The following is a 22,695-nucleotide window of genomic DNA, read 5'->3' as shown; positions in this document are numbered from 1 at the left end:
GGAGGGGGAGGGAGAGGGAGAGGGAGAGGGAGAGGGAAAAGGGGAGGGAGAAGGAGAGGGAGAGGGACAGGGAGAGGGAGAGGGAAAGACAGGGAGAGGTAAATACTTGGAAACTGCTTTAGAAACATTAACCTTTTACAAATTAACATCCAGACGTTCTCCTCCATATGGCAGGTTAGCTTCGTCCTTGGGTTGTATGTATTGGCAAGAAATGGGAATGGGGGGGGTTGGAGAGGGAATGGGTATAGAGTGGATAGATAATGAGAACTGCATTAGAATAGATGAGGGGAAGAACTGTGAGAGGAATATATGATTATGCATTATACGTATGAGAACAATCTGGAACAAGGGGTGCTTCCTGGGGTGGGTTAGGGGAGGGGGAGGGAAGGAGGGAGAAATGTGCAGCAATGAATAAATAAAAAAGAATAAAAAGAAACGGGAACGGGATAAGGGGAAAAACATGAGCTGTGCCATTTACAGCCTCTGAAAACCCATTGGACGGCCAGCTATGGTGTGGTTCCTACTCAATGGCACATAACAATAACAACAACTGGAGAAAAGCCATAAGAAAAAGGATTAAGTGTAGGGAAGTAGTTTTTTTTTTTTTTTTGTAGAAAACCAGGTACTCTTTATTATCTTTAGTTGGATAGTAGCAAAGCATGAACTAAAAATTCCAACAATAGATGAGGTGGATGTCAGAATAGAAAATGCCAGTTTTCAAGCAGAATTTAAAAATATGCTCGTCAGAAGGAGCTCCAGTAGTACAGTGGCTAAAGTGGTCGGCTGTTAACCAGAGGTTGGCAGCTGGAAACCACCATAAGTTCTGTGAGAGGAAGATGTGACAGTCTGGGTCTATAAAGGTTTACAACCTTGGGAATGCTATAGGGATGCATTCAGTCAGATCCTACTTGATGGCTGTCAGTTTGGCTCTTATAGTCGTCATAAGAAAGTGGTGGCAACAGTGATTCTTGTGGAAGAGGACTGAAGAAATTTGAGGAGAGGATACAAAGAGAAATAATTTCTATTTCTTTTAAAAGACTATTTTAAAGAAAAAAAAACATGTTAAAATCTCACCGAAATACACGAATATTGACACCTAATATTTCTAGCTTACCTTTAAAAAGCATCTGAGTTTATTCCTCCTTATTAACAATGTTTTGACCATTTTAAGTGAGTATCTCTTTAAGGTACCTGATGCTTCCTTGCCTTTTAAAATACTCATTAATGAGTCAGGAATATGATGATAAGAATGTGTAGAAACTTGCAGAAATGGCTACAAAGTTCAATGCCTTTTCTGTGAATTTCTAACCTCAAATGGAAATAACAGTCTGATACACAATTGGAATGTAAGTTAATCTTTTAAGAGTTTTGGAATAAGGATTATAGTAAACAATGAAAAAGTCTGTTAAGTAATTGTGATCTCATAAGGACTAATTGTTCTTAAGTATATTAATGCTAAGTTCAGAAAAAGATGATACTGTGTTATTGTTCTTATCATCATGGCACTGTTTTTAAAAATGACTGGAAACCAAAATAAAATCCAATATGTTGCTTAGCAACCATGAGAAACAAACATATTACTTTGTTTCTTAAGCTAACTGGCATTAAACCATTACCAGATTCCTAAAAATACCTGCCTTAGAGTTCAGTTCTAGGTCTTTTTAGCTCTTGAACATGTTTTCTTTTCCATTAGGACATGTGATAGCAAGTTTCCTAAGGCGCACTTCAATAAAGTCCACTTTTTATTTTTTTGCTTTTAATGTCTTTAAATGAGTCTGGATGATATTTGAATTACTTTTCAATATTGGTACTCTGAAATGGTAAATCAAGTATCTATAAATAACCCAGCAAACCGTCTCTCTTCTGTTTTTGGCTTAGAATGCCATTCCAAGAGACACGTATAGCTGAAAATATTTGGTGCTGCAGATATGTGTTGAAGGAAGGAGTAGTTGGAGGCTGTCTTTGACGAATGAAGTTGCACTAACTGGCACCCTCGTCCTCCAGATATATGGTTTGGGGAAGAGGGGGAGGGAGTCTGTTTATAGCTCCATCATTCATGTTATGTCATCAGAGCAGGATTATAAGAAGTTATGCCTTCTAGATCAGGACCTTGCCTAAATAGGAAGTCTAGAAATCACCTAAACAAAGAAATGGTTATGTGACTCCCTGGAGGGGAGCTTAGTTTATACTCATGCTATTAGAAACATCAGCATGTAACTGATTTTTGAAAAGAAATTTAAAAAATATGCTGAATATTAAATGCTGAGTATCTTAACAAGAAACAGTAATCTTTTGTTTCGTTTGCTTGGAGACAAATATAGACAACTGGATAAAGAAAGTGTCATGTAATAGAAAAAAGCCAGTGTTTCCACAAATGTGAAAAAAATAATAATGCCTTCAGATATTTTTTTAACATTTATTATGTGCTAAGGATGTAATAAATTGCTGTAATTTAAACTTAACAATCAAACCATAAAGGAGATAGCAATACTTACCCTTATGAGGAAATGAATAAATAGAAAGAGTTTTGATAACTTGCCCAAGGTCACAAATGAGAGTGGCAAAACCAGTTTCAGTTCTGAGTCTATCTTGGTTCCAAAGTTCTTATTCTTGAGCCTGGAAGTATCTATCAGGACTACTTAGTATTTAGTATTATTTAAATTGTCTATGTTAAGAATTTATTATTGAGTTTTAAAGTTTTATTATAATAGGCAGATAATCAAGTCAATAACAGCAAATGTATTGGGCACAACACTATTTTTTTTCAAGATTTTATAAGAATGAAATCAAACTATAATCTAGAAATCTGCTAATAAAACAAACACATAGGCATACTTTCAAGACAATATGGATTTGGTTCCAGAGGCCACTACAATAAAGAAAATATTGTAATAAAGTAAGCCATGATTTTTAAAAATTTCTCAGTTCATATAAATATTGCTTATACTGTATTGGGGTATAATAACTATGTGATAGCTTTATGAAAAATTATGAAATGTTATAGAATGCCCAAATGTGGCATAAAGACAAGAAGTGAACAAATGCAGTTAGAAAAATGGTGCTGACTTGCTCAAGACACAGCTGCCACAAATCTCCAATGTGGCAAAAAGAAAAAAGTAATATACATAAAACTTAGATTATAGACTATCTAAAAATGATTTGATGAATTGAACAGGAAAGATTGATCACCAGAAAAGTTATGGTATGACATAAAAAATATTATACATGATGAACCCAAAAGGTCACGAAATCGATGTCTGAAGAGACAGTGAAACCTATTCTTAAGTGTAGAATTGCTAAAGCAAAAAGAGGAAATGAAGAAGTAAAAGAGGTTACCAGAGTATGACAGAGTACCGTAAGAAGTCAAAGTACAGTATTATGATGAAATGTGCGAAGTCATGTAGTTAGAAAACCAAAAAAAGGGAAAACAAGTTTGGCATTTCTCAAGTTGAAAGAACAGAAGGGAAAAAAAAAAAGAATCAAGCCTTGAATGGCAATATTGAAGGATTTTGTGGGCAAAAGTTTGAATGACACAAAAATCATCAAAAGAGGGTAGAAAGAATATGTAGAATCACTGTACTGGGGGGGTGAAAAAGGCTGGCATTTGAACATTTCAAGAGATAGCATATAATCTAGAACCTATAATAATGAAACTGGACTGAATGAATTGGTAAAGGTTAATGAATTGCTAGAATACCAAGTGAAGTGTTTTAACAAACATGTGCCCTATAAGTGCTCATTTGTCTGTGTTAAGACAATTTGGTAGACCTGGACAGCTGACTAGAGGAATTAACCACATTAGTGGCCATTCCAAAGACAGGTTATCCAACAGAAGGCAGAAATTATGGAACAATATCATTAATATCACACACAAGTGAAATAACCTTGAATTAAGAAATGCTTAAAGTATTACATTGACAAAGAGCTTTCAGAAATTCAAGTAGGATTTAGTACAGGATGTGGAATGCATGATATAATTGCTGATATTAGCTGGATGTTAGATGAAAACAGAGAATTTCAGAAGGGCATTTAACTGTATTTTATTGATTTGCAAAAGCATTTGACTGTTGTTGTTAGGTGCTGTCGAGTCAAGTATGACTCATAGTGACCCTATGAACAAAAAATTCTCATACTTGTTGACACACAAGAGCCTATTGCAGAAGTCACCATGTCAATCCACCTGGTTGAGAGTCTTCCTCTCCTTTGTCGACCCTCCACACTTACTAGTATCACATCCCTCTCCAAGGAATAGCCCCTCCTAGCAACATGCCTAAAGTATGTGACTGTGGAGTTCCTAATAAATCAAGAATACTATTGTAAATAATGAGAATTCCAGCATATTTAATTGTACTCATGCAGAACCTGTACATATATTAGGAGGTAGTTGTTTAAACAGAGCAAGGGAATATGACATTGTTTAAAAAGAGGCATTATTTCTGGCAAGAGAGTCAATTATAGAGATAGAAACAAAGACCCTCTATAACCAAGACACTAGAAAAAACAATAACAGATATAGATGATAATTCTGGAACTCTGGGATTCAAATGAAACAATACATAGGTACTTAGAAAAAGGACTGAAGAAAGAAACTGAATGAAAACTGAGTAAGGAGACAAACAGCAGTAAATTATGAATGTATTGAAAACAAATATGTAATATTATCTTACCCTAGTAATAACAGCAAAGTTTAACAGAGCAGAAAACAATAAATGCTGGTGGGGTTGTAGGGAAATTAGAATGCTTATTCAATGCTGGTGAGAGTGTAAAATGGTGCAATCACTATGGAAGGCTGTTTAACGCTTTCTGAGAAAGTTTGAAATAGAAATACCATCTGACCCAGCAATGCCACTACTGGGAATATACTCTGAAGAAACCAGAATTACCATCCAAACAGATATATGCACACCCATCTTTATTGCTTCACAATAGCAAAGAGAGGGAAGCAACCCAATTGCCCATCAACAAATAAATGGATAGAAAAACTGTGGTAATTTCATACAATGGAATACACAGTACTGAAAAACAATGAACTCATAAAACACTATGCAGCATGGGGAACCCAGGAGGACATCACACTGAGTGAAATATCTCAGTCACAAAAGGACAAATACTGCATAGCACCACTGTTATAAAGCAGGTCTGACATGGCGTGTTGGGAGACGAATAAGAGAAGAGTGGATAAATAATGACCATTGCATTGGAACATAAGAAGGAAAGAACCTTTTAAAGGAATATATGATTAGGCATTATACGTACAACAACAGCCCAGAATAAGAAGTGCATCATTGCAAAAAGGATTTGAGGGAAGGAGGAAGTAGGTAATTGTGCAACAATGAATGGATATTAAAAATTAAAAAGTGCACATTTTAAAACAACTATGAGATATCATCTCACCCCAGTCAGAATAGCAAAATTTAACAGAATAGCACGCAACAAGTGCTGGTGAGGTTGTGGAGAAACTGGAACCCTTATTCACTGTTGGTGGAAGTGTAAAATGGTGCAACCACTGTGGAAGGCAGTATGACGCTTTCTCAAAAAGTTGCAAATAGAGATAGCATTTGACCCAGCAATTCCACTACTGGGAATATACCCCAAAGATACCATAACTGACATCCAAGCAGATATGAAACAACATATGAGCAAGAGCCTATGGTGATGAAGGAAAAAGTTCAAGCTTCTTTGCAGGAAATAGCAAAAATATAAGGCCCCAGGAATAGATGTTATGCCAGTTGACATATTCAGCTAACACATGCTGCCCTGGATGTGCTTGCTAAGTTGTGTCAAGAAATCTGGAGAACAACCACTTGGCCAACTGACTGAAAGAGATCTATACTTGTTCCCATTCCAAAGAACGGTGACCCAACAGAGTGTGGAAACTATAGAACAATAGCATTGATCTCAAATGCAAGCAAGATTCTACTGAAGAATATCCAAAAATGATTGGAACCACACATCAACAGAGAACTGCTAGAAGTCCAGGCTGGGTTTAGAAGTGGTAGTGGTACTAGGGATATTGTAGCTAATGTTAGATGGATCTTAGCTAAAAGCAGGGAGTACCAGAGGAATGTCTATCTGTGCTTCATTGATTATACAAAGGCATTTGACTGTGTGGACCATAACAAACTGTGGCTGACTCTGAGAAGAATGGGAAATCCCAGAACACTTGATCATGCTAATGCGAAACCTATACTTGAACCAAGAGGCAGTCATCAGAACAGAGCAAGGAAACACTGCATGGTTCAAAATTGGGAAGGGTGTACACAAGGGATGTGTCCTGTCTCCATATCTTTTCAACCTGTATGCAGAACAGATCATCCGGGAGGCTGGGCTCTATGAGGAGAAATGTGGCATCAGGATTGGTGGAAGATCTATCAACAATCTGCGTTATGCAGATGACACAACCCTGCTTGCTGAAACTGAGGAGGACCTGAAATGCTTGCTGCAGAGTGTCAAGGACTGCAGCCTTCATATGGATTGAGGCTCAATGTCAAGAAGACAAAGATTCTTACCACTGGACCAATTGGCAGCATCAGGGTGGATGGTGAAGAGATCGAGATTGTTCACAGCTTTAGTCTGCTTGACTCCACAATCAACATTCTTGGCACCAGCAGCCAGGAAATTAAGAGACGTATTGCCGTGGGAAAGTCTGCTGTTAGGGACCTCTCTAGAGACTAAAGTGTGTCTGATACATGCCATGGTCTTTGCAATCACATATTATGAGTCAGAGAGGAGGATAGAAGGAGAATTGATGCCTTGAGCTTTGGTGTTGGAGAAGAGTATTGAGGGTACCATGGACTGCTAAGAAAGAAACAGATTCATCCTGGAGAGGGTAAAATCAGGCTGTTCCTTGGAGGCAAGGATTCTGAGGCTTCGTCTGACATATTTTGGTCATGTTGTAAGGAGAGACTGGTCCTTGGAGAAGGACATCATGCTTGGGAGGGTGGAGGGCAGGCACAGGAGGGGAAGGCTCTCTAGGAGATGGATTGATTCGGTGACTGGGGTAATCGGGATGAGTAACGTTAGAGAGAGTGAGATTGGCACAGGACAGAGCAGAGTTTAGGACTGTTGTACATAGGGCTGCTATGAGTCGCAAGTGACTCGATGGCACATAACAACAGCAAACAACATATCAGAGAAATTTCTTTTCATCCACTGTTCTACTGTGGATTATATCTATTTAAAAGAATAATTTCTCAGTCACTTGTAAAGTCAAGAGAATGACAATGCAAATCATTTGTTCCTATTTGTTTCTATATCTTTCCCCGCAGGAGTATCAAAGTGTGCCAATGACATCAGTTGGAACACTCCACCTTCTCTCAGAAATACAAGAAAAGGAAAATGTACTGTTTAACTCTTCGGGTCAGTTTAGCTCTAGAGGATAATTAAGAAATAATTTCTTTCTGTGTGATAAAATATTACTGGATTGAAATAATGTTTATTCCATGTAATCTACAATTAAAAAAGGGAAAACATTGTCAATTTTGGTAACAAATGTGTTTTACTTCACATGATTATGTAGCCATTATAATGAAATAGGAAATTGAGCTTTGTGTTCAAACCACATGACTTCCTTAGTACCCACATTCTGATTACTGATGCTGTTTTGCCTTTCTCTTAATTAGCCCTGCTTGATTTGCATGACTGAGTTATGATTGTTGTTTTCTTTCTTGGTGACTAAACTGACATTCCTACCAGATGGACAGGTGTTGACATGTAGGTGGCGTGCACAAGACCAGCAGCTGGCAAGAACTATAGTTCACATGTCTCTTTTTTTCTTCATTGTAGCTGGCCTGTGTTTAACTTCTGTTACAAATCAGGAGGTTGTTTGGTTTGTTTGTTTTTAAAATATGAGAGGAAAATCTCTTCCATTCCAAAAAGAAAAAAAAAACACCCCTATACCCCTACCCTCCCAAAAAAGATTTTTTTTCCAAAAGAATTTTGAAATTTTTCTACCATCCCAAAACTGTCTTATTATTTCTTCTTGAAGATTTTAGGAAATCCTAGGAACACCTATCTCTCCCTGGTTCTTGACAACCCAAAGTGTTGGAGATGAGGACTTCAATAAACAAGTAGCTTAACGCTAAGACAGTTATGAATGTTTGGAGATTCCATGCTGGATGTGTGGAGAGGAAGGTGTAACTCTGCTGCAAGGTGAGCATTTTTGCTTTGACTGAAAGCACACTGATGCCTGGCAAAGGACATGATGGTCAGGAATGCAATTAGGATGTGCTTTTCTAGCCAAACGGTACAGCAGCCTTGAGAGTTAGGTAGGACTGGGAACTCTTGCAGATATTCCTTAATGTCCCTGGGCTTCAATGTCTTTAACCATCTGAGTTGTATTTGTATACTGGTGTTTGTGTAGATGCTAATCTTGTTGAATTACCTAAAAGATACCTAGCCATATATTTAAAGAAATAATGTTACTTAAAGTTTAAAAAATGGCCATAGTAAAAGTGCAACATAAACATTAAAAGACCTGTTAAGTATCATCAAAATTCAAAGGACATTTAAGTCAAAGATGTAATGACAGTGAGCTATTAATGCTGTGAAGATGAAACTGTGTGTGTGGCATCTTCCTGGGGGAAAAAAGCATTGGGCTAGCTGTGGATAAACGTGGAAGAATTTCACACAATGAGAGTTTCCCTAAAACTACTGCTGCCATCAACCAAAGAAAAGTTTCACATTTATTATGTGGTGAAGAAGATCTGACTGGCCATTGTTTCCACAAGAATTTACGAAGTTCATGGAAATATATCTGGGGGAAACCCGACAAACAATTGTCTGTTTCCCCAAGGAGATAATTGTCTTATTAAGAAACTCAAGGATCCATATACAAAGCCAGGGAAGCACAGCCTTGGACAGAATTGCACTGAACTTCAAATTGTTTTAAATGTGAAGGATATGAGAGTTAAATGCAAGAGTCCCTGATGGAGTATTTTTGTAAAGATCTATGGCTCCTGTTGGTCTGCAATTACTGTTCTCTTTTTAAAATCTTTTTCATAATAGCTCTTCTTCAATTGCATTTATGTGATCTTAGAAGGAGAGAGGAGCCCTGGGGTGGTAGAGTGAACTGATCAGCTGTTCCCAGGGAGAAAAAGGTAGCAGTAAGGGAGTGCTGGTGGCCTAGTGGCAAGAAGCTTCACTGTAATCCTGAAGGAACATGGTTTGAGGCCACCACCTGCTCTGTGGGAGAAGAATGGAAAATCTCCTCCCATGGTATAACTACATTGGTTAATTCCATGTGATTAACTGCATCTGAAAAGCTTTTGGAGGGTCAACTATGGGTCAGTTCCAACTCTGATACGTAGCAACAACAAGCTTCCTTAAAGATTTACTGCCTTGTCAATAAAGCATAAAGAGACATTAGGAAAAAAAATTACTGCCTTGGAAACCCGATGGAGAATTTCTGTTCTGTCCTGAAGGGTTGCTATGAGTTGAAATTTACATGGTGAATGTTTTTAGGTGATGTCAAGTATGGCCCATAGTGACCCTATGGACAACAGATCCAAATCCTGTCCTATCCTGTATCAGCTTTACACTTCCTGGTACACTAGAGCCCATTGCAGCAGTCACTGTGTCAATCTCCAAGCAAGCATGATGTCCCCTCTCCTAGTAATATACTTGATGTTTGTGAGACGAAGCTTTATTATCTTTGCCTCCAAGGAGCACTCTGGCTGGACTTTCTCCAAGATATATTTGTTTGTTCTTTAACAGTCCATCAGATAGATACTCAATACTATAACACTACAGCTCAAAAGCATCAGTGGTAGCAGAGGGGTTTTTTTAGTCACTGTTGCTGTTAGTTTGTGTGTATGTATGTATGTGTGTACGTACATATGGTGTCATTGGTTGTCTCTGATTGATTGTGACCCTATTATGTACATATTTAAGCACTGTCTAATCCTGTCCAAGCCATTCTTAGAACATCCTGTGCCATTATTACAACTGCTAATATACTTATGCCCATTGGTGCAGCCACTGTGTCAATGCATCTTCCTAAGAGTCGTCTTCTTTTTTTATTGACCTACTTTAATAAAATGAGTTTTTCCTCCAGTCATCAGTGTGCAATGAAATGTCATCAATTTCGCTTCTAAGGGGCATGCTGGCTACATTTTTCAAGACAGATTTATTTGTCATTTTGGCAGTACATTGTATATATAACATTCTTTGTCAATACCACAATCCAAAGGCATTGTTGTTGTTAAGTGCAGTCGAGTCGCACCTATGAAGGAAAGTTCTCAACACTTGCGTGTCTTTCATCCTCTCTCCAAGTCCATAGGGTTTCCGGAGGCAAGCTATTTCAGAAGTGGATGCCACTCCTGCTTCCAAGCTTGTTTTAACTGGGGAGTCCCACCCAACACTCTCCACCATGAGTAACCAACCAATAACATTTTCAGTACTCAGCCATTTCAGAAGGTAACAATCAATCAATCAATCAATAACCAATGGTCTTGAAGGAAGAAGTTGAAGCTGCACTGAAGGCATTGGTGAAAGAAAGTCAAGGTTCCAGAATCTGATGGAATGCTAGTTGAGATGCTTCAGCAAATGGATATAGCACCAGACATGCTCACTCATCTATACCAATGACTTGGAAAGGCCAATTACCTCCCCAGGGAGCTCTGGTGGTGTAATCTCCTGAGAGTTATGCTACTACCGAACGGTGATATGAATTCATTAGAAGTTCCATAGGTGAAAGATGGAAAATGTCCTCCCATACAATTGACAGCCTCAGAAAATCCACTGGAGAAACACCTATGTGTCAGTTCCAACTTGACAGAAATTAGTTTGAAGTTTTTTAAACTATGTGGCAAATATATTGAAAGAGATCCATATTTGTGACCATTCAAAAGATCAATGATCCACCAGAATGCAAAAATTCTTCATCAGTATCATTAATATTATACACAAGTAAAATCTTGCAGATGATAATTTCTACATGCCTAGAGCATTACATTAACAGCAAAATGTCAACATTCAAGCTAAATTCAGAAAAATATATGGAATAAGTTTTATCTTTGCTAACATCAGATGCATCTTGTCTGATATTAAAAAAATACCAGTGTACCTGTATTGACTATGTAAAAGTGTTCATTTGTGTGAGACTTAAATTATAGACAACATTAGGAAAAATATGAATTCTAAAAACACTTACTTATACTCATGTCAAGCTTTCACATAGATGAAGAAATAATCCTTTGAACAAAACTGAATTGCTTAAAACTAGCCAAAAGATATTTTAGGATTGATTAATTTCCCCACACTTATTCAGTCTACTTGTTGTTGTTGTTGTTGTTGTTGTTGTTAAGTGCCGTCGAGTTGCAGGCGACTCATACGACCCTACGAACGAAAGTCCTGGACACCTCCTGTATAATTGTCATCCTTTTTCCAGGTTCATAGGGTTTCCAGAGTCTACATACTCAGCAAATAATCTGAAAAACTGAACTATATGACAAAAAGTATCATGTCAGGATTGAGGTGCAGCATATTATTGTCTACATTATACACCTGTCCCAAACTTGCTTACAGAAAATCAATATGAGTTGAGACACTTGTAGTGTTTTTATTGTGTGCTGTTAACTATGACACTTAGCTACCTTAATGAACAAAAAGGTGAAACTTTGCCTTGTTCTGTGCCATCCTCACAATCTCCAATTTACTCAAGTTCCTTATTTCAGTCCTTGTGTCAATTCCTTTTTTTTGATGGTCTTCCTTTCTTGTTCTGAGTCTCTACTTTCCCTAGCACGATGCTTTTCCAAGAACTGACCCCTCTTGACAACATGCTCAAAGTATGTGAGATCAAGCTTCACCATCCTTGCCTCTAATGAGCAACCTGGTTGCTTCTTACAGTAGGTTACTTGATTAAGCACTTAGAGTACGTTAAGTTACTTACACTGGTTTAAAGGTTACGGATTACACCTGAATACAAAACACAATGATATTCACAACTGGGTCAATAAGCCATAACATACTTAATGGAGAAAAATTTATATTGTCAAGGATTTCCCTTTACCTGGATCTGCAACCAACATCCGTGACAGCCATAGTCAAGAAATCAAATGGCGTATTATAAAATTTAACAGAACAGCAAGCAACAAATGCTGGCGAGGTTGTGGAGAAACTGGAACTCTGATTCACTGTTGGTGGGAGTGTAAAATGGTGCAAACCCTGTGGAAAGCAGTATGGCGCTTTCTCAAAAAGTTGCAAATAGAGATACCATTTGACCCAGCAATTCCACTACTGGGAATATACCCTGAAGAGACCATAGCTGACATCCAAGCAGATATATGCACACCCATGTTTATTGCAGCTTTGTTCACAATAGCAAGGAGTTGGAGACAACCTAAGTGCCCATCAACAAACGAATGGCTAGAGAAGCTGTGGTATATTCGCACAATGGAATACTATGCTGCATTAAAAAACAAGGAACTCATGCAATATTATTCAAAATGGTTGACTCTGGAGAACATTATGCTGAGTGAAATATCCCAGTCACAAAAGGACAAATATTACATGATGCCACTGTTGTAGAAAGGGACTGTCCTTGGGGTTGGGGAGAGACTGAGTAAGATGGGTTCAATAAGGTATACTGCACTGAAACAGAGGAGGGAGAGAACCGTTTAAAAGAGAGATATAACTGGGTATTTCTGTCATCACAGGAGACTAGAGCGAGGGCTACATGGTGAAGCGGACCTGGGGGAGGGTTTGTAAAACAATGAAAGAATCTTTTCTTTTACTTTTCCACAATTTTTGGACTCATGTACTTATAACTTGTTAGTCAAATTTGTGTCTTCTAGGTTGCAACACCCCCATGATACATCTTCAAGGATATGAACATGTATGGCCAAGCACAATCAATAAGAGTGCATCTAAATTCCAAAATCAATCTCCATAATAGTCTATGTGTTTCCTACTGCCAAAGGGGCCCTTTAGAGTAGTGAGAGAAGATCTTCACCCTGAAACCCACAGCGTCCCTTTTCAGCAGGAAGTAGCTAAGAGAATACGCCATCCCCTTTTCCTTATGACTCAGGGTGAAGTCTCTCTCAGGGCGGAGTGATAGGGAATGGCAAAGGACACACTGACAAAGAAGATTAATCAGAACTGGCTTTGACAAGCACTGTGGCATTTGGACAAGAACAAACTGGGAGGAGGGTAGAGAGAATAGTGCAACAATGAATGAGTGGAAGCCCAAAATCTCTGTAAATGTTTATGAAAATTAATAAAATATAATTATAGGGAAAAAAAAGAACACAGCATCTGGCAAAAAGATTTTCTAAGTTTAGCAAGTTAATTCATCTTTAAGTGTCATAGTTTGCTTATTTGTGATGTGAGGATAATAGGCAACCTAGTGGCAAGAAGCTGTGCTGCAATCCTGAAGGCACATGTTTCAAATCCACCAGATGCTCGACCAGAGAAGGATGAGCGATCTCCTCCTTTGAAAACCTGCTGGAGGGTCAGCTATGGGCTAGTTCTGACTTGATGGTATACAACAACAACTTTATGTGGTAATTATGCAAATTTAGTGAGTTAATATATTTAAAGTCATTAACACAGTAAGTACTGTGTAAGTTCGTTGTGTCCCATCATGTTGGAATCAACTCACAGCTAACCTAACCCTCCAGAGGGTTTTCAGAGGCTGTAAATAGCCTGGGTGGAGCCCATTCCTCTCTTGTGGAGCTCCTGGTGGATTAGAACCGTGTGCCTTATATAAGTTTAGTAATCATAACTCTAAGAAAATAATTAGGATTACAAAATTGATATAAGTTTATACATACAAAGAATAGGCAGTCTCCTCCTGTTTGATTTTCCACATTTGTAATAGGGACCAACTGGAATTCTTATCACAATACCACTCCCGCAATAAGCATTCCGTCAATATTAACTACTGCAACTGTTGTTATTTGGGTTTAGGTTCAGCTGTGTATCACTAGTTGGTACATCACTATTACATAAATTTTATTAATTTAGCACTTTAATCCTATTATACTAATTGTAAAACATATTCAGTGACTGCCCATTTCCTATAGATAGTGGGTTTCCTTATACCATCTCTATCTTAATAATTTTCAATTACTGTTCCTTCTTTACTGTTTCTAATTGTTGAAGTCCAGTTACCAATTATTATTAATGCATCTTGGCTGCATCTTTGGTCAATTCCAGACTGCAAGATTTGGTAAAAAATGTCAATTTTTTCCTTGTTGGCTCTAGATGTAGAAGCGTATATTTGCTAATAGTCATATTAAATAGAAGTGGAAGCTGCATTGAAGGTACTATTAAAAAATAAAGCCCCAAGAATCGATGGAACACCAATTAACTTGTTTCAAACAACAGATGCATCCCTGGGTGCACTCATCATTCTATGCCAGGAAATTTGGAGGACAGCTATCTGGTCAAAGGATTGGAAGAGGTCCATAAACTGAATGTGGAAATGATCAAACGATGTCATTAATATCACATGCAAGGAAAATATTGATGACGATCATTCAAAAACTACTAGAACAGTACATAGAAAGGGAACTTCCAGAAATTCAAGCAAAATTTAGAACAGGTTGTGGCACCAGGAATATCATTGCTGATGTCAGATGGATCCAGGCTGAAAGTTAAAAAAGAAAAAATAGCAGAACAGTGTCTGCTATTTATGCTTAATTGACTTAATATGAATTAAGGTGTTTGACTGTGTGGATCATAACAAGTTGTGACTGACTTTGAGAAGAATGGGAATATCAGAGCACTTAATAGTATTCATGCGAACCCTACATATTTAGACCAGGAGGCTAGTGTACAAGGGGACGCTCCATGGTTTAAAATTAAGAACAAAGTGCATCAGGGTTGTATTCTCTCTTAATTCAATCTATATGTTGAATGGATTATTCAAGAAGCTGGCCTCTACAAAAAGGAATGTGGGATCAGTATCAGAGGAAGACTCATCAATAACCCGAGTTACACAGATAACATGATCTTGCTTGCTGAAAGTGAGGAGGGTTTGAAGCACTTGCTACAGAAGATCAAAGAATACAGTCTTCAAAATGTATTGCAGCTCCATGTCAAGAAGACAAATATTTTTACCACTGGACATATAGGTAACATCATGATAGATGGAGAAAAGATTGAAACTATCAATCAGCAGTCAGGAAGTCAGGAGACATACTGCATTTAGAAATTCTGCAGTTAGAGACCTCTTCAAAATTATGTCAGTTTAGGGTAGCTCTGGTGGCCTAGTGGCAAGAAGCTGCACTGCAATCCCAGAGATACGTGGTTCAAATCCACCAGATGCTCTGCTGGAAAAGGAGGGGCAATCTCCTCCTGTACCTGTCAGATCTGATTTGACGGTACAGAAACACACAAAATAATAAAATTAAAAAAAAATTATGTCAGTTTGAGGACTAAGGTGTGTCTGGTTCAGGTCATGGTCTTTTCAGGCATTTGCTATGCATATGAGAGCTGGACAATGAATAAGAATGCCAGAAAACTGATACCTTTGAACAGTATGTTGGAGAAGATCACAGAGTGTCCCATGGATTATTGTTGTTAATGTGCCATTGAGTCGTCTGCGACTCATAGCAACCCTGTGGACAACAGCCCTAAACCCTGCTCTATCCTGTGCCAATCACACTGCCTCTGACACACCCATCCCGATTACCCCAGTCACTGAATCAATCCATCTCATAGAGGGTCTTCCCCTCTTGCGTCGTCCCTCCACCCTCCCAAGCATGATGTCCCTCTTGAAGAACCTGTCCCTCCTTGCAACATGCCCAACGTATGTCAGATGAAGCCCCAGAATCCTTGCCTCTAAGGAGTAGTTTGATTTAACCATCTCCAGGATGAATCTGTTTGTTTTCTCTTCTTGGCAGTCCATGATACATTCAATACTCTTCTCCAGCACCACAGCTCAAAGGCATCAATTCTCCTTCTGTCCTCGCTAGTCATTGTCCAACTCTCTGATGCATAACAAGTGATTGCAAAGACCATGGCCTGTATCAGACACACCTTAGTCTCCAGAGAGACACCGTTGCTCTTGAGTACTTTGGAGAGGTCCTCAACAGCAGACTTTCCCATCGCAATATGTTTGTTTTTTTTTAAATTTCCTGTGTTATGCAGATGATACAACCCTGCTTGCTGAAACTGAGGAGGACTTCATGCACTTGCTGCAGAGGGTCAAGGACTGCACCCTTCAGTATGGACTGAGGCTCAATGTCAAGAAGACAAAGATGCTCACCACTGGACCAATTGGTAGCATCAGGATGGATGGTGAAGAGATTGAGATTGTTCACAGCTTCAGTTTGCTTGGCTCCACGGTCAACACTCTTGGCACCAGCAGCCAGGAAAAAAAAATGTATTGTGATGGGGAAGTCCCATGGGTAGCCTAAAGAAAAAATACGTCTTGGAAAGGGTGCAGCTGAAGTGTTCTTTGGAGGTAAAGATGATGAAGCTTTGTCTTACATACTTGAGGCATGTTCCTAAGAGGGGCTATTCCTTGCAAAGTGACATGATGCTTGGAAAGGTGGAAGGGTGGCACAGGAGAGGTAGACCCTCAACCAGGTGGATTGACACTGTGACTGCCACAACAGGCTCTAGTGTGTCAAGAGGTGTGAGGACAGGGTTCAGTTCTATTGTTCATAGGGTTCCTATGGGTCGTACTCCACTTGATGGCACCTAACAACAACAACAACAACAACAATAATCTTAACCATTCTATTCTATTCTCTGGTATCACCTCACATGATCCTTTCACACAGTTAAAAGATTTTTCTCATCATAATGGCTGTTAAGAAGTGTGAAGGGCTTAAGACTTCACCCCACTTACAAACTAAGAAGGAACCTATTAGTTTCAGAACTTGTTTCAGTGCTGCTGGCAGAGAACTTGAGATTCCTGAGTCATTACTCACAGCACAGCAAGCATCATGAGCCCTGTGTTTGCATAGATTACCCTTTCCCACCAATGCTCACTGCAGAGAGTGTGTAGGGAGGGTGAATGCTGTGTGTTTACATCATGGCTGAGAAATCTCAGCCATATAGAACTGCATATTCTTTGATAATAAACTCAGTGAATGGTAGGTTCTTTGTTTTGTTTTTGGTTTTTGGTAGGGTTTTTGTTTGTTTGTTTTGGGTTTTTTTGGGTTGTTTTGTTTTGTTTTTTTACCCTTGATGTGTACCATTGAATCGGATTTGACAGACACAAGAGGAGATTGCCCCTCCTTCTCCAGCGGAGCATCTGGTGAATTCGAACCACACACCTTCAGGATTTTGGTGCAGCTTATTGCCACTAGGCCACTAGAGCTCTCTAGGAAATGGTAGTTTTAGAAGAGTTAGTTGCAATGCAAAATTTAAAATAATATCTCTTACTCTGTCACAATAAACTCTATTGTCTACTATACATTTTGAAAGCATTTTTTGCCCAAGTACGATTCTGAAACATCACACATTTGGAAAATATTGGTTCCATGAGTTATATAGATTTTATAAATGTTGATTCATTTTATTATATAATATTGATGAATTTACATTGTAACTGAATTCAAGAAATGAATTCTTAAAAGATATTTGGAAGCATTCAGATGTACTGTATCAGACTTAAGATTTGTAGCATTCTGAAAATCCTAATAAGGAGCTCTGGTGGCTTAGTACCTTATATGTTGGGCTGCTAATAAAAAAGTTGGCAGTTTGAACACCCCATTTGCTATGTGGGAGTAAGATGGGCAGTTAGCTCTATTAAAGATTCTCCAGTTTTGGAAACCAGAAGGAGAGTCACCATGAGTCAGTATTGACTCAAAGGTGGTGGGTTAATGCTCTAAACAGGATAAATGCAATTTTAATAAATGTAATTTAAGCCTTCTATTTAAAAAAGCAGTCATTAAATTTGCAAGTAAAAATTTTGCAACAATACATTTTCATTGATCAAGCATTGCCTTTCAGCATGCATCAGGATAGCTTTGGATATGTTGTTGTTGTTGTTGTTGTTATGTGCCATTGAGCTTTGGATATACTTTCCATTTTCTCTCACAAAATATTAGAAAGATGTGTGCTCAAGAGTTAAAAATTTTAAATATCTCCATCAAAGATATTCTTAAGTAAAATGAAATTTAAAATAACCTAAACTGTTAGACTATGAAGATGAAGAATACCATACCATTCAAGTGCAGTTTTGCCTTGTATTATTTTTTCTTAGTTGTCAGCAATTATACTTACCATTGCTTTTTGCATCTTTTTTACAAATGTCATCAAGGTCAAAAAAGATAAATCACATATTAGTGTCATTAGGAAAAAATAATTTTTACTTTGTGGACTTGCTCCTGCAAAACCAAAGTGTCCTTAGATCATTCTGTGAGAAGCATTTGAAGACAAAACAGGAGATTGTGACTCAGAGGAGACCGAAGAGGAAGTGAACAAAATAATGTTGAGTATGAGAGCTAAGGAATGTGACAAATTGAGAAAATTGTTTCTGAGTTGTCTGTAGAAAGTTCAGGTACATATGTCTGATAGGCATTAGAAAATGTCAGACTAACTATAGAAAATTCTGATGTAACAATATATATTAGGGAGGCATTTAACAAAGGCAATAGGTCGAAGTCATGGGGGTGTGCACAGTGGTTTAATGCATGGCTTGCTTTATTTCAAATTCTAGTTTTGCCACTTTTCAAACCAGTTGCAGTCTTGTTTTCTTCATTTGTAAAATGAGCATAATTGTAGTATGTCTCAAAAAGTTGTTGTGAGCATTTTTCTTTGTTGTTGAAAATTCATAGCAACAGTGTGAACAACAGATCTGAATCTTTCCCTGTCCTAGTCCATCCTCACAATCTCTGATATGCTCAAGCTCATTGTTACAGTCACTGTGTCTTGTTGAGGGTCTCCCTTTCTTTTTCTGACTCTCCACTTTACCCGGCACGATGTCCTTTTCCAAGCACTGGCCCCTCTTGATAACATGCCCAAAGTATGTGAAGCAAAGTTTCACCATCCTTGTCTGTAAGGAGCATCCTGATTGCACTTTCTCCAAGACATATCTGTTTGTTCTTTAGGCAGCCTATGGGGTATCCAGTACTCTTCTCCGACATCACAACTCAAAGACATTGATTCTTTTTACACGATCTTTGTTAACTGTCCTACTTTAGATGCATAGGAAACAATTATAAATATCATGGCTTGGATCAAGCGTACCTTAATCTTTAAACGGATATTGTTGCTCTTCTGCAATTTGGAGAAGTCCAGGACAGATTTTTCCCAATGTAACATGTCTTTTGATTTATTTAAAGATTTTTTATTCTTTATTTATTGATTTTTAAAATTTTATATTGGTCTGTTGTTGTTATGTGCTGTAGAGCCACCTGTCACTCATAGCAACCTGTGTACAACAGCTCTGAAGCCTGCCTTTTCCTGAGCCAGTCTCACTGACTCCAACACACCTACTCCTATTGCCCCTGTTACTGTATCAATCCATCTCATCTGGGGTCTTCCTCTCCTGTGCTGTCCCTCCACCCTTTCTAGCAGGATGTTCTTCCTTAAGAATCGGTCCCTTCTGGCCACGTGCCCAAAGTATGTGAGATGGAGTTTAAAAATCTTAGCTTGGTTTCACCCTTTCTAAGACAGGCCTATATGTTTTCTTGGCAGTCCATGGTATGTTGAAAACTCTTTTCAAACACCACAACTCAAAGGCATTGATTCTTCTTCTGTCATCCTTAGTTATTGTCCAGTTCTCTGAGGCATAGCAATTAATTACGAAGACCATGGCCTAGAACAGATGCACCTTAGTCTCTAGACTGACATCTTTGCTTTTCAATACTCTGGAGAGGTCACTGACAGCAGACTTTCCCAGTGCATTTTGTCTTTTGATTTCCTGACTGCTGGTGCCAAGAGTGTTGACTGTGGAGCTAAGTAAGCTGTAATTACTAACAACCTCTATTTTTTCTCCATCTAGCCTGGTGACGCCAACATGGCCCAGAGGCCGAGACAAAGAATCTTTGTAAGCTTGATGCTGAGTTTCAATCCATAGTGAAGACTACAGTCCTTGAACTTCTGCAGCAAGCACTTTAGGTCATCCTCAATTTCAGCAAGCAGGGTTGTGTCATTTGCATAATGCCAGTTGTTAATGACGCTTTCTCCAATCCTGAGGCCACATTCCTTCTCATAAACTCCAGCTCTTCTGCATATAGATTGAAAAGGTATAAGGACAGGACACAACTCTGATACACTCCTTTCCTGATTTTGAACCATACAGTGTTGCCTTGCTCTGTTCCTGGTCTGAGTATAGATTTCAATGAGTACAATAAAGGTTAGCCACAATTTGCTGTGATCCACACAGTCAAATGCCTTTGCATAGTCAATGAAACATAGATAGACATTCCTCTGGTGCTCTTTACTTTCTAACAAGATCCATCTGACTGTGGCAATGTTTCTACTGTCATGACCTCTTCTAAACTCAGCCTGCATTTCTGGTAGTTCTCTGTAGGTGTACTGTTCCAGTTATATTTGGATTATCTTCAGCAGGATTTTGATTGTATCTGATATTAGTGATATTGTTCGACAATTTCCTCATTCTCTCAGATCACCCTTTTTGGAATGGGAATACATATGGATCTCTTTCTGTCAGTTGGCTAGGTAATCATCCTCCAGATTTCTTGGCACAACCTGGTAAGCATGTCCAAGGCAGAATCTGTTTGTTGAAATATGTCAATTGGTATTCTACCAATTCCTGGGGCCTTAATTTTTGCCAAGTCCTACAGAGCCGCTTACCTACAATATTTGTATAAGTTGTATTTCATTTCTATACATTGTGTTTCATACATTCCTTCCTTCACATTGCCCTTCATACAATCATTCATATACATTGTGTTTTCTAAAATGAATCAACATTGAGCAACACCTACTATTACCTCATCTTTTCAGGCTCCCATTGGATATTTCCTCATTCCTTCACCTCCCTCCCATCCACCAAACTTTGTTATCCTAGTGATTCTCTCTCTCCCCACTTTCACCCCCCTTCCTCCTCCACTTTCTCTTTTGGACTTTCATAAACATTTTACTAGTTATCCTTCTATTTTTACAATAATGGTTTTATGCAGTAGTGGTCTTTATGAGAGTGAGTTAGTTTACTCAGCATAGACTTTCCCAGGTTATACACTATTTCACGAAATTGTTTCTCCTTTGTATTGCATAGTACTCCATTTTGTGAACGTACCATACTTTCTCAATCCATTCATTTATTGATGGGCATTTAGGCTGTTTCAATTTTCTTGCTATTGATTTCTTGACTGCTTTTACCATGAATGTTAACTGCATTCAAGTAATACAAAATATTTGACAACATCAATATTTCCTCCATCTATCAGCATACTGTCTACTGGTCAAGGGTAAGGATTTTCGTTTTCTTGATGTTGAGATGCTATCCATATTGAAGACTGTATTTTTTAGCTTCTGAATCAAGTATTTCAAGCCCCCTTCTCTTTTAGTGAAATTGTGTTATCTGTTAAATGCAAGTTGTTGATGAGTCTTTCTCCAATAACTACATTCTTTTTCCAAAGTCCAGCTTCTCAAATGATTTGCTCAGCCTACAGTTTGAATAAACAAGGAGAAAGGATACTGGCCCACCCTGACAGTATGTTTGAAGTATAGGAGGTGCAGTTCCACCATCCTTGCTTCTGAGGAGCAGTTGTACCTCCTCCAGGACAGACTTGTTTGTTCTACTGACAGTCCATAGGATATTTACACTTTCACCAATACCACAGTTCAAAACCATAAATTCTTTTTCCCCCTACTCATTGTCAAACTTTCACATGCATATGAAGCAATTGAAAATGCTATGTTTAGGTCAGGTGTACCTTATTTTTTTAAACCTTTTAAATTTTGTTTATATTGATTTGCATACAAAATTTGTATACATTGTATTTCATTCTTTTATATATATTGTTTTTCACATTTCTTCATTTATATTGTGTTTCACAGTGTCATTCTCATATTGTGTTTTATAAAATTAATCACCACTAATCTATTGCCCAATACCAGCCCATCTTTTGAAGTCCCCATTGGATCTTTCCTAATTCCTTCATCCACTCCCTCCACCCACCTAACTCTGCGACCTCATGATTCCCCCCAAAGCCTGCCTTCCCCCCTCCTTTTCAACCTTTGGTCTTTTATCTACATCTTAATAGTTATCCTTCTACTTTTACAATAATAGTCTTATGCAGTATTTGTCCTTAAGAGACTAAATATGTTCACTCAGCATAATGCTTTTTAGCCTCTCCCATGTTATCTAGTAATTTATTATATACTATTACATAGTATTTTATACTGGTAGGAATGTAAGTTGAAGAAAATATAACTGAAACACAAAGAGAGATTTGTACACCAATGTTCATAGCAGTGTTATTCACAATAGCAAGAACATAGAAACAGCCCAAACATCCATTAACAAACAAATGGATTGAGAAATTGTGATACATTCACACAATGGAATACTATGCAGTGCTCAGAAACAATGATTCTGTATAATTACTGTTTTATGTTTTTCAAAAAAAGTATTTGAAAAGAAAAAAATCAGTACTTGTACAAAATTCAATTATTCAATTTTCAACCTCATTTTTGTTACCAATTCCATATTTTCAAATTACCGGTTCTTTGTGTACTCCAGTCACCAATTGCTGTTAACATATATTGATTGTGCTTTTTAATCTATTCAGACTTTAAAATTTGGTATAAGTCCTCAATTTC

General features: G+C 38.1%; 1 pseudogene; it reads left to right on the top strand.

Annotated features, from left to right (window-relative positions):
- LOC102868047 overlaps positions 1-22,695 on the top strand; it is a 97,168-nt pseudogene that overhangs the window by 55,808 nt on the left and 18,665 nt on the right.

Source organism: Elephantulus edwardii, unplaced genomic scaffold, assembly GCF_000299155.1.
Source record: "Elephantulus edwardii isolate Elephantulus edwardi_28Jun2011 unplaced genomic scaffold, EleEdw1.0 scaffold00021, whole genome shotgun sequence".
Taxonomy (NCBI): Eukaryota; Metazoa; Chordata; class Mammalia; order Macroscelidea; family Macroscelididae; genus Elephantulus; species Elephantulus edwardii.
The sequence above is the reverse complement of the archived record's forward strand: the minus strand, read 5'-3'. Positions and strand labels throughout refer to the sequence as shown.